Source organism: Eumetopias jubatus, unplaced genomic scaffold (assembly GCF_037043125.1).
Source record: "Eumetopias jubatus isolate StellerSeaLion01/CBP00866 unplaced genomic scaffold, mEumJub1_p1.0 scaffold_11, whole genome shotgun sequence".
NCBI classification, from domain to species: domain Eukaryota; kingdom Metazoa; phylum Chordata; class Mammalia; order Carnivora; family Otariidae; genus Eumetopias; species Eumetopias jubatus.
In genome coordinates, this window is record NW_028274817.1 from 111,294,640 (window position 1) to 111,307,850 (window position 13,211).

At 42.0% G+C, this 13,211-nt stretch overlaps 1 protein-coding gene across 7 annotated transcripts in view; it reads left to right on the forward strand.

The window, feature by feature from the left end:
- The first annotated feature begins 4,602 nt into the window (after positions 1-4,602).
- BCLAF3 (BCLAF1 and THRAP3 family member 3) overlaps positions 4,603-13,211 on the forward strand; it is an 81,396-nt gene continuing 72,787 nt past the window's right edge. For all 7 annotated transcript variants that reach the window (XR_003612198.2, XR_003612199.2, XR_003612201.2 and 4 more), the window contains exons 1-3: positions 4,603-4,717; positions 5,241-5,286; positions 6,892-7,052. The gene's annotated coding sequence lies outside the window, so the exon portion shown is untranslated. The remainder of the gene's footprint in view (positions 4,718-5,240; positions 5,287-6,891; positions 7,053-13,211) is intronic.

A 13,211-nucleotide genomic window follows, 5' to 3' on the forward strand; every position in this document is an offset into this window, starting at 1 on the left:
AATAAATGATCCAGTGAAGAAATGGGCAGAAGACATGAATAGACATTTCTGCAAACAAGACATCCAAATGGCCAACAGGCATATGAAAAAGTGCTCAACATCACTCAGCATCAGGGAAATACAAATCAAAACCTCGATGAGGTACAACCTCACACCAGTCAGAATGACTAAAACTTCAAAAAGTCAGAACTGGGTGTTATACGCAAACAATGAATCATGGAACACTACATCAAAAACTAATGATGTAATGTATGGTGATTAACATAACATAACAAAAAAAAGTCAGGAAACAACAGATGTTGGCGAGGATGCAGAGAAAGGGGGATCCTCCTACACTGTTGGTGGGAATGCAAGCTGGTGCAGCCACTCTGGAAAACAGTATGGAGGGTCTTCAAAAAGTTGAAAATAGAGGGGCGCCTGGGTGGCTCAGTCATTAAGCGTCTGCCTTCGGCTCGGTTCATGATCCCAGGATGGGGATCAAGTCCCGCATCGGGTTCCCTGCTCCGCAGGAAGCCTGCTTCTCCCTCTCCCACTCCCCCTGCTTGTGTTCCCTCTCTCACTGTCTCTCTCTCTGTCAAATAAATAAATAAAATCTTAAAAAAAAAAAGTCGAAAATAGAGCTACCATACGACCCAGCAATTGCACTACTGGGTACTTACCCCAAAGATACAAATGTAGTGATCTGAAGGGGCACACGCACCCCAGTGTTTATAGCAGCAATGTCCGCAATAGCCAAACTATGGAAAGAGCCAAGATGTCCATCAACAGATGAATGGATAAAGAAGATGTGGTATATATATATATATATATATATATATACAATGGAATATTATGCAGCCATCGAGAAATGAAATCTTGCCATTTGCAACGACATGGATGGAACTAGAAGGTATTACACTAAGCAAAATATATCAATCAGAGAAACAATTATCATATGATCTCACTGATATGAGGAATTTGAGAAACAAGGCAGAGTATCATAAGGGAAGGGAGAGGGAAATGAAACAAGACAAACCAGAGAGGGAGACAAACCATAAAGAGACTCTTAATCTCAGGAAACAAACTGAGGGTTGTTGGAGGGGAGGGGAGTGGGAGGGATGGGGTGGCTGGGTGATGAACGCTGGGGAGGGTACATGCTATGGTGAGCGCTGTGAATTGTGTAAGACTGATGAATCGCAGACCTGTACCCCTGAAACAAATAATACATTATATGTTAATAAAAAGAAAAAAAATGCATACTCAGCATTCAGTAGCAGATTTGGCTTTGTAAAGAAAAAGAAAATAAATGGAAAGGCAAATAATAACCTATTTCTGTTTGGCTTGTTTTGTGTTATGTGTACATATGTGTTATTCATATACACAGCAAGAGCTATGTGACCTTGTGCAAGCTACTTAACCCCTCTGTCCACATAAGTGAACAGCAAATAGTGTGAGGGCCGTCTGCTTGTGCTGTTAACCAATACATCTGAACAAAGATCACCTTGTTCAAAGATGATTCAAAGAATATATATCTCTATTTATAATAAAATACACAAAAACTAATCATGGAAGGGAGAAAAGAGCATATTTATGAAAATGATTGACTACAGAATCCAAAAGGGAAATGTTCTCACCAGTTTAGCATCCTTTTTCAAGAATGTAAGATGAGATGCAAAGTCAATAGGACGATTTGAAAGAGAGAGAGAGAGAGAGAGAGAGAGAGAGAGAGAGAGAGGAAGGAATGAAGCAAGGAAACTGAAATCTCAATAATGGAATTTAAGTAAAAACAGAAGCAGAAATAATACTTTGGGAAACCTTATCAGTAATATATTTTTTAAGATTTTATTTATTTATTTGACAGAGGGAGACAGAGAGAGAGAGGGAACACAAGCAGGAGGAGTGGGAGAGGGAGAAGCAGGCTTCCCGCGGAGCAGGGAGACCGATGCGGGGCTCGATCCCAGGACCCCGGGATCATGACCTGAGCCGAAGGCAGACGCTTAACGACTGAGCCACCCAGGTGCCCCTTATTAGTAATACTGAAAGCAAATTTGAGTTTTACAGAATGTCAAAAAAGGATAAAGAGGGGCGCGCTTCTCCCTCTCCCACTTCCCCTGCTTGTGTTCCCTCTCTCACTCTGTCTCTCTTTGTACTCAGTGTTCTGGCCAACACTGAAGTGTTTGCAGTTCAAGACAGATACTGCTTTTGCTTCCATTCCATTGCACATATTGTCCCATCTGTCTGGTTAAGAGGGGTGGACCTTTTTATCAGCATATATGTGGTTTCAGTCCAGGAAGGTTTTTTTATATTCTACCTTCAAGAATTGTTTCTGCTTTATCCATTCATCTGTTGAAGGGCATCTGGGGTCCTTCCACAGTTTGGCTATTGTGAACATTGCAGCTATGAACATCGGGGTGCATATGGCCCTTCTTTTCGCCACATCTGCATCTTTGGGGTAAATATCCAGGAGTGCAATTGCTGGGTCATAGGGTAGCTCTATTTTCAACTTTTTGAGGAAACTCCATACTGTTTTCCAAAGTGGCTGCACCAGCTTGCATTCCCACCAAAAGCTTCTCTAGAAGGCTAGAGTGGTGAAGTATGAACCAGATAATGAAAGGCCTTACACGGCCCCCCGCCATCCCCCTGACGCCCTGCCAGTCCAGAACGGCCTCTGGGAGCAGTGTGGGCCCATGGCTCTGACCACAGCCTTCTCGCAGGGGGCCTGCGGACCCCAAGTACAAGTATGAGGACAAGGACGGGAAACAACCCATGCGCCGCTTCTTTGGGAGTAACTGGGCTGAGATCTACAGCAACGGCTCTGGAAGGAGCACCACTTCGAGGCCATTGCCCTGGTGGAGAAGGCCCTGCGGGCCGCATACGGTGGCAGCGCCCCCACCTGAGCTTGGCCTCCCTCCGGTGGACGTACCACCCCTCGCAGCTCCAGGGCGCCCATGGGGACGCAGTCATCCCGGGCATGGCCAGCGTGGGGTAGCTGGCACAGAACTTGGCAGCAACCGAGGAAGGGCCCCTGAAGCTGGCCGTGGTGCAGGGCTTTGACTGAGCCTGGCAGCTGGTTGCCCACGAATGTCCCAACTACTTCAGCTAGGGCCAGTCCCGGCTCCAGCTACCAAAGGTTTTTCTCTTTTCGGTCACCTCTTCTATTCTCTCATCCTGACCAGTCTGTCTTAAGTTGATTTAACATGGTCTTTTTTGATTGTCAAAAAAGAAGAAGAAGGAGGAGGAGGGGAAGGGGAAGAAGAAGAAGAAGGAGAAAGAAAGGCCTTATATACTGTGCTGAGAACTTTTCTCTGTGAAGCAGGAAACAATATCATGTGTGAAGAGAGGAAAATGATCATTCTATGGGGCTTAAAGAGAGTAGTAAGGGTTAATAACAGCAATTACTGGCAACGAGAGCGGTCACATAAAAGAGGCACCAAGGTTCTAGCGGGCATCCATACATTTGTAGTGACATCATTCTGTTATAGTTGTGTGACTTTTTCTTCCCAAGTGGTACTTGAAAACACAGATGTAGGAATGGAAAATGCAGACAACCGGAGTGTTTAAAAGGTGGTGGTTTGATGTTACCATGTTGTCAAAGGGCAATTCCAGGGGCTCTGCTTACAAGAGTTGTTGAAGTCAAAGGCCATGGACTTAAATCAGGTGGAAGGTTCAGGGGATGTGAGAGCTCTCTGGTCTTTGAAGACCAAGTTCATTGGGAACAAGGGAGAGAGAGGACGGCAAGGATGAGGACTGTGAGTCCAAATAAGTAGCATTTGAAATAAATCTCTGAAGTTTTAGAGATGGAGCTGTATGAAGTGATGAATGTCTAGACTTGCTAGAATCTGTGCCTGGGAATGGGTGGTTAGAGTAGAGTAGAGGTAAATTCGTCTGGCTTGGGGAAGTTAAGGAAGCGTGGCTCAATCACGGGTGCTGGACTCATTGGGATGACGGCTGTAATTCAGTTTAGATGGAGAGGAAAATTCTAATGCAATCAGCTGGCAGTGACAAGGGAGGGTAAAAGGTGATACTACTAGATGAGGTGGACTCTGAAAGAGAAATCTTGCAGGGAGTAAAAAGTATATCAAAGTGTCTAGTGAGAAAGCTCCAAGAGTGAGGATATACTACCTTTGGGGCTGGTGGATGGAGTGGGGGAAGAGAGAAATCAAGAGAGCAGACAAAAGTGAGTATTTTGAATTGGATGGTGGGGAGATGTTGGTACTGTTAACCTATTTGGGAGGTCCAGAGCGGAGGTTTCGTTTTCTGGGTAGAAACTTAATTTGTGGAAGGCCCATGGGACCAAGCTCCTGTCTTTGGTTGAGGGATGAGCTCCAACATCCAGGATCCCAGGATCGCAGGACCTGGAAAGCCTCGTGCATTGCTTCTTTCCCAGGGGACTGGCCGCAGACAGCCCATGCGCCCTGGACAGAGCGGCAGAGGTGGGAACGGCCGGCAGAGGGCGCAGGCGCTCTGGCCGGAGCAGTCCAGGCGGGGCACCCTCCCTGCGAAGGAGTTGAGAGCAGGGGTCGGTGGGGGAGCCGGCCAGCGCGAGGCCGCGGACAGTGGGCGGGACCAGAGCGGGGGCGGGGCGAGGCGGTTCCGGAAGGAAGTGGTTCCGGGTCCCGTGGCCCGGCGGTGGTAGCCGCGGTACCTCTGCTGTGGGAGGCGGTGGCCGCGTGAGGGGCGAGGCCCAAGGGGCTGGCGGCGGCCGGGCTGGCGGCGGCGGCAGGGACTTCCCGGCCGGGTGAGCGGCCCCGGGGGGCGGGCGGGGCGAGGAGGCTCCGGCCCGCAGGGAGGGCGTGTCCGTCGCCCGGGAGGGGCGGTCTTGGGGCGGCGGGTGCCACGACGGGAGGGGCGGTGGGGAGGATGCGCAAGCTGGTCTCGGGCTCCCGGGGGACCTCGCCCCTCCCACCGCTTCAGGCCACTGGCGCGGCGACCCGGGCACCTGCTGCCGTGGCTCTGATCCTTCCCCCGTCGTCCGGCAGGCTGCGGCCCCGGCGGTTCGGAGCGACTGTCATGGGGACAGAGGGTTGGTGTTCAGGGACCGTTCCCTTGTCCCTGGGGCGAACCCGGACGCGTAGCCTGCGGGACCCGAGCCGAGGAGACCCTTGCTTTGTCTTCCGGAGGCTCTCCGGCCACGCAGCGGCATCTTCTTCTGGTAACGTCCAGAATGAGTCGTGAAGGATGCTCTTTATCCTGCGTTGCAAAGTAAAACTTGTGTTTTTAGAAACGTATCTTGAAAATTGGCTCATCTTGTGCTTTTCTAGGATGTATTAAGAAGCTGGGCCGGTCACTGTCAGGATTGTCCTGTCGGTAAGTCAGGAGGAAAAGAAATGGGAGAGAAACTTATTCTCCCAAATATTTTCCTGCCAAGGTGCTTTTTGAGCTGTCTCCTATGTGATTGCTTTTCTTTTCTGGAACAAAGTAAAAACTACAGGTAGAAATCAGGAAGGTCTGTCTGACTTCTGGCCCAGCAACCGTTTTAGCATTTTTCTGAATGAGAACTGGGATGAATGAGACTGGAATTTGGAAAGGAAAGATTTTGGTGGAGATTCATAATGAGAGCTTTATTTTTCAATGGTATTTTAATTGTTATGATATGCTAATGTTTATTAAATGTTATTTTTTTAAGGGTACTTTTAAAATGGCTACTAAAATGATCTTTTGAAAGCCCCTGCTGTTGTTTCACAGCCCTCCCCCTTTAAAGGTCTTATTACAAATATTTTTATATAGAAACATTTGGTAACACATTTATTTACAAAATTTCTAACATATGCAAAACCATGATGAAGAAGATACACTGTTTCACCAATCCAAGTAACCATTATGAATATGGTTACTGGGTATACATTTCCATTCTCTTTCTGTGCAGAGATGAATGTATGGATTTTTCTAAAGTGGATCTCTTTTGTAACCATTTTTTCCCCTGACTTCATAGCATGCCATTGCATGGCTCTCATAATTTATTTAATTGGTTATTCCATTTTTCACTACTTAAATACATTGTTGAAAAAATGTAAAATCTGCACACCCATCATTACTTCTTAGTGTACATTCCTAGATGATAGAATTGTTGGGTTTGTTTTTTTTAAAATGTAAATTGCTCAGTTTCCCTCTGGAAAGAATGTGCTATTTTGCACTCCCACCAACAATCTGTGAGTGTCTTTTTCTACACCCTAGCAAAAGGCAGCATTTAAAGGATTTCTACAGGATCACTTTTGGGCCATTTCTGTTCTTCTCTCCAACCAGGTACCATTATCATTCTCTAGCTATCACTTTTTTTAATTTGTTGATAGCAATTCAGTTTCTCATCTTTTATTCCACTTTTACCAGTTTAGTAAAGAAGTGTTATCCATGTGAGGCAAAGGCATCATAGAGTGAACAGGAGATTTGAACTCAGGACTTCCTTGAATTCCAGTATCTCTGATTCCCTGCACAAATCACTTACCTTTTCTAAGAGACAATTTCCTCAACTCTAAACTAGATATTATAGTGCACTTGCCTTACCTTTTTTTATAGGGTGGTTATTTAAGGGTCAAATAGGACATTTATGGAAGGTATATTTAAAAATACTTTGTCCTGTTGCCAGTTATTGCCATATTGTAAAAATTTCAGAGCACAAAAGCATCTTGATTTTTTTAAAGTAAATTTCTGAATTCAAAAAAGCCATTCTGTGATACCCTTTGCCCCATACTCTTTCACTTCTTAAATTTGAAGTTTTTTTAAAATTCTGTCCTAGATTATATTCAGAATGCTATCAGAGTTATGAAATTAGGTGAATGAATGAATCTGCACAAATACTGAAGGAGCAAATATTTAAAGGCATTATACGTAAAGCTGAGGGGGACAAATGTAAAGCTAAATAAAACACAATCCTTGAGATCATGATAAATAAAACATAGTCTTTGTACCCTACAGCTACAGAATGTTCAGGCAGCTAGAGGGCAGAAAAGCTGCTTTCCAAATTTAGACGTGATGCAGGATGTCAACTATTCTGAAGTATACCCTCAAGTCCAATTCTGCTGACCGAGCATCTGCAGAGATGACCAGGCAGTCTCTTCAGGGTCATCTTTCTCAAGGTAGGAATTGCGAATTGGGGAAGTGTTAGTATTTGAGTCTGAGAATTTGGATTCTGGTTTCAGGTCCTTCACCTGGGGCAGATTGATTAGCCTTTTTGAGGCTTGTTTTTTTCACCTGTAAAATGGAGGTTAATTCCAGCTTCCTCAGAGTTTGTTGTGAGGATTAAATGAGATATTATTTGCCAGACACTCAGTGAACCCGGAAGTACTACACTCCCGTGGTCCTTCTTATCCACTGAAAACTTAGCATCTTGAGGAAAGAAACTAGGTCTATTGCAACTTTGTGTGCCTCCCCACTACTAGTCATTGGTACTTAGTAATGTTTTCTAAATTAACATAAAATATGACTGCTGATAAAAATTTAGTGTGGACCGTTGAAGAAGGAAATATGTAAATGTGGGATAGTGAGAGAAATTGACTACATTATTTGGAGTTTTATTAAGGAATCAAAGGAAACTGAACTAATTGGACACAGGTTCATCTCTACTATGACTGTCATTCTATATTATATCCCCAGGGCCAGGCACATAGTCCCTCCTTATCAACAATAAACCTACTCCCTAGACCCCTGTCACCCAGCCACAACCCAGTTTCTTCCTCCTTTTCCAGTCAGCCTGTTAGAAGAAGTTGGGTTTTTTTTTGGTGTGTGTGTGTGTGTGTGTGTGTGTGTGTGTGTGTGTGTGTGTTTTAAGATTTTATTTTTAAATCTCTGCACCCAACATTGCACTTGGCAACCCTGAAATCAAGAGTTGCATGGTGCACCGACTGAGTCGGGTGTCCCAAGAAGGAGTCATTAATAATTGGCTGCCTTAAGGCTCCTTATCTTCCACTTAGTCCTGAAGCCATGTGTTCACACTTTTTTATTCCTTTTATTGGACCTCTATGCAGCTTTTGTCATGAAAGTCTCCTTTCTTGAAGTATTCTTTAATTTATGAGATTCCGTGCTCTAGGCGTCCCTCCTTCCTCAGAGAATGTTCTTTCTCTGTCCCCTTGGCTGGTTCATCTTCCTTGAAAGGTTGATGTTCCTATAGGCTTGATCCTTCTCATGATACACCAGGTCTGGAATGATTTATAGAGCACTGAGGCTGTCTGGTGTTTGAAGGTTTGGTAGAATTCTCCTGTGAAACCATCTGGGCCTGCTGGTTTTTCAGGGATATTTCCTTAATAACTTTATTTCTTCTATGAAAATTGGTCTGTTTAAGCTTTCTTTTCTCTTTTTTCTTTTTTTTAGCTGTAAAAACTAGGGTTTATTCATTTATTTATTTTTTGTTTCGGGTATAGAATTTCGTGATTTATCACTTACATGTGGTGCTCATCACAACAAGTGCCCTCAATACCCATCACCCATCTAGACCATCCTCCACCCACCTCCCTCCATCAACCCTCTGTTCTCTATCGTTAAGAGGCTCTTATGGTTTCCTTCCCTCTCTCTCCTTTTTTCTTGCTTCCCATATGTTCATCTGTTTTGTTTCCTAAGTTCCAGATATGAGTGAAATCATACGGTATTTGTCTTTCTCTGATTGACTTATTTTGCTTAGCTGTTTAAGCTTTATAACTATAATGGGGTCAGTTTTGGTAGTTTGTATTTTTCTAGCAAATTATCTCTATTGTCTGGCTTTTCCCAAATTCATTAGGTGGAGAGCTACACAGTAATCTCTCATGATTTAAAAAATTTTCTTCTATTTCAGTGGTTGCTTTCTCCCTCACTCTCTCTTATTTTTGTATATTTGTGTTTTCCCCTTTTTCTTAATCACATTTTATAGTGGTTTATCTATTTTAATTTTTTTCAAAAACTACAGAATTTTATATTATTACTCAGATCTAGTTTTCTGTTCTCTGTCTCATTCACTTCCTGTTTTTTTAAAATTTTTTTATTGTTAATGTATGTTAATCACCATACATTACATCATTAGTTTTTGAACACTTCCTCTGTTTTTATCTTTATTTCCTTCCTTGTGCTTTCTTTTGGTTTACCTTGTTATTTTTTTTAACCTTGGAAATGAATTTATATTACTTCATTTTTATTGATAAATATGTTTAGAGCAACAAATTTTCCTTTGATCACTGCTTTAAATGTATCCCATGGAATGTGATATGTAGTGTTCTCATTGTCATTATTTCTTCAAAAATCTATAATTTCAGTTATAAGATACTCATTTAATAGGAGGTTTTTAAATTTCTAGGTGGAAGAGCTTTTATTTTTATTAGTAAATTCTAGTTTTATTACATTATGATCAGAGGATATTTATAATCTATTTCATGGCACTCCTGATGTTTTCTTTGTGACGTAATATGTGAGTACTTTTGGTGACTGTGGCTTGGGCATGAGATAAGAATGTATATTCTCTAGTATCAGAGTGTAGAGTTTGATAAATATCCTTAAGATTTACTCTTGATTATGCTGTTTAGATCTTCTATCTCCTTATTTCTCGACTACTGAATTGTCTAATATACCACTCAGAGTACATAAAGTCTCCTGTTATTAATGTGTTTCTGTGTCCCTTGCATCTCAAGTAGTTTTTGTTTCATAAAGGTGGTTGCTGTGTTATATTCATGTGAATATATGTATTTTAATGTGTTCTGTCTAAATCATGGATTGTGACTTTCAGCATTAACAAGTGTCTCTCTCGCTCTCTCTCTTTTTTTTTTTTTTTGTGGTCATGATGAATGCTTTAGGACTTGAATTCTTTGCCTGATCCCAGAAATGCCACCCTGCTCCCTTTTTGTTACCAATTGCCCGGTATACTTTGGCCATCCTTTCATTTTTAATGTTTCAACATCACTTTGTTTTAGATGTGTCTTGTACAACTCCTTGAGTTTTGTTTTGCAAGCCAGATTGAAACTTTATCTTAATAGGTGAGTTAAGCCCATTCACATTTACTGTTAGGACTAATATATTTGACCTCAACTCTATCATAATATTTTGTTATATTTGCTGTTTCTTTGGCTGTGAGGTGTATTTTTTGCTCTTTTATTTAAAAAATTGGGGGGGTGGTATTTAGGAAAGCTTGTATTTTTGTTCTTATGGTTGACCTTTGTCCTTATACCTTTATAAATGCCCTTACTCCCCTGGTTGTTTATTTAAACTTTTGTGTGTGTGAAAAAAAATACATTGTATTCATGAAATCATAGTAGGTTAATGATAGGCAGCAGTGAGATTCTTTATCCTCTTCTAGGTCCTTCTATTGAAAAACTGATGGTAACACCTAGCCCCTGTAGCCAAGAGCATTAATCCATGTTCTGGTCTCCTCAGGTCTGGCTTCCTCTGATTTGCTGGTCACGCTCATGTTCTGTGGGCTCTAACTCTGTCCAGTTTTGTGCTGAGATTGTGGCTTCTTTGTTGCAAAGGCTTTCCTGGGGAATTCTTTGCATTTGTAACTGCTGGGTTGCTATTTAGTACGAAATTTTTGTCAGTTGATTTTTTTTCTTTTTGATAATGTCTTTACTGAGATATAATTAACATACCACACAATTCACCCATTGAAAAGTGTGCAACTCAGTGTTTTTTGGTGTATGCAGAGTTGTGCAGCCATCACCACGGTCCAGTTTTAAAACATAATTCATCATCCCCCAAAGAAACCCTGTGTCTATGCTCCCCAGTACCCCGCCGCCCCACCGCCCCACTGCCCCACCCAGGCAACCACAAGTCTGCTTTCTGTTTCTGTGGATTTGTCTATTTGGAACCTTTCATATAAATAGAATCATACAATATGTGGTCTTTTGTAACTGGCTTCCTTCCCTTAGCATAACGATTTCAAGATTCATTCCTGTTGGACCATGTGTTAGTACTTCATTCCTTTTTATGGCCAAATAATGTTCATTTGTATGGGTATACCACATTTTGTTTATTCACTTATCTCTAAATGGGCAGTAGAATTGTTTCTACTTTTTAGCTATTATGACTAATGCTGCTATGAATATTTGTGTACAAGTTTTTGTGTGGACATTTTTATTTGGTTATATATGTAGGAGTAGAATTGCTGGGTCATATGGTAACTCTGTTTAATTTTTTTAAAGATTTATTTATTTAGTTTTTGAGAGAGCGAGAGAGAGAGAGAGAGAGAGAGAGAGAGAAAGAGAGAGCATGAGTGGGAGGGGCACAGGCAGAGGGAGAGAGAATCCCAAGCAGACTCCACACTGAGCGCAGAGCCTTACACGGGGCTTGATCTCATGACCCTGAGCTCACGACCTAAGCCAAAACCAAGAGTTGGACGCCCCCCCCCCCGACTGTGTCCCCCAGGTGCCCCTGTTTAATTCTTTTTTAAGATTTATTTTTAGATTTTATTTATTTATTTGAGAGAGAGTGGGAGGCAGGGAGGGAGAGAGCGAGAGAGCACGAGTGGAGGGAAGAGCAGAGGGAAAGGGACAAGCCGACTCCGTGCTGAGAGCAGAGCCCAACACAGGGATCTATCCCACCACCCTGAGATCATGACCTGAGCTAAAACCAAGAGTTGGATGCTCAACCGACTGGGCCACCCAGGCGCCCCTCTGTGTTTAATTTTGTAAGGAACTGCCAGACTGTTTTCCCAAGCTGCCACATCATTTTACATTCCCCCTAGCAATGTATGAGGCTTCCCTTATCTCTCCATCCTTTCCGCACTTGTTACAGCTATCTAGTTGGTGTGAAGTGGTATCTCATGATTTTGATTTGCATCTCCCTAATGATTGATGATGTTGAACATCTTTTTATGTGTTTATTGGGCATCTGTATACCTTCTCTGGAGAAATGTTGATTCAGCTCCGTTGCCCATTTCTTTTTTTTTTTTAATTTTTTATTGTTATGTTAATCACCATATATTACATCATTAGTTTTTGATGCAGTGTTCCATGATTCATTGTTTGTTCATAACACCCAGTGCTCCATGCAGAACGTGCCCTCCTCAATACCCATCACCAGGCTAACCCATCCGCCTACCCCCCTCCCCTCTAGAACCCTCAGTTTGTTTTTCAGAGTCCATCATCTCTCATGGTTCGTCTCCCCCTCTGACATACTCCCCTTTTCTTCCTCTCCTGTTATCTTCTTCTTTTTCTTTTTTCTTAAAATATGTTGCGTTATTTGTTTCAGAAGTACAGATCTGTGATTCAACAGTCTTGCACAATTCACAGCGCTCACCGTAGCACATACCCTCCCCAATGTCTATCACCCAACCACCCCATCCCTCCCACCCCCAACCATTCCAGTAACACTCAGTTTGTTTCCTGAGATTAAGAATTCCTCATATCAGTGAGGTCATGTGATACATGTCTTTCTCTGATTGACTTATTTCACTCAGCATAACACCCTCCAGTTCCATCCACGTCGTTGCAAATTCCGTTGCCCATTTCTTAATTGGGTTGTCTTTTATTATTGAATTGTAAGAGGGTTTTTTTTTTTTGTATATTCTAGATACAATCCTTTATCAGATATGATTTGCAAAAGATTTTCTCCCATTCTGTGGGTTTCCCTTTTGCTTTTTTGATAGTATCCTTTACAGTGTAAATGTTTTAAATTTTGATGATGCCTGATTTATCTATTTTTTCTCCTGTTGCCTGTGTTTTTAATGTAATATCTGATCTAAGGTCACAAAGATATTTACCTTTATGTTTTCCTCTTACAGTTTTAGCTCTCACATTTAGGTCTTTGATCCATTTTCAGTTAATTTTTGCATATGGTGTGAGGTAGGGTTGAACTTGTGGATATGCAGTTGTCCCAGCACTGTGTGTTGATTTGTCTAACCTCCTAATACCTGATTTATCAGGTTTCCCCCCTCAGGATGCCTTAAACCCATCTATTGCCTATACAACATTGAACTTTTACCATTATTTTCTTTTCCTGTCTCTTCTTCTCCCATTTTTTAGTTGTAGTTTTTCTACTTTGTCACAGTTTTACATTAGTCTTTCACCTTTCTCCTCCTCTTTCTTTTAATGTCTTATATGTACACTTACATATTTTTTAATGCTCACCATTTGTCCTTTACTGACATTTTCTCACTCATAATTTGATTGGATGAAACTCATCCTCTATCTAGTAGATTTCTCAGAAAGGGCTAGTTAAGAACAGAAATTCCCTTATGTTCTTGTATGCTGAAAACTTTTTTTCTTTAGCTTTGATATTTGAAGGACAGCTTGACTGATATAAAATCCTTGGTTCACACTTAGTTTCACTGATTTTATTTTATT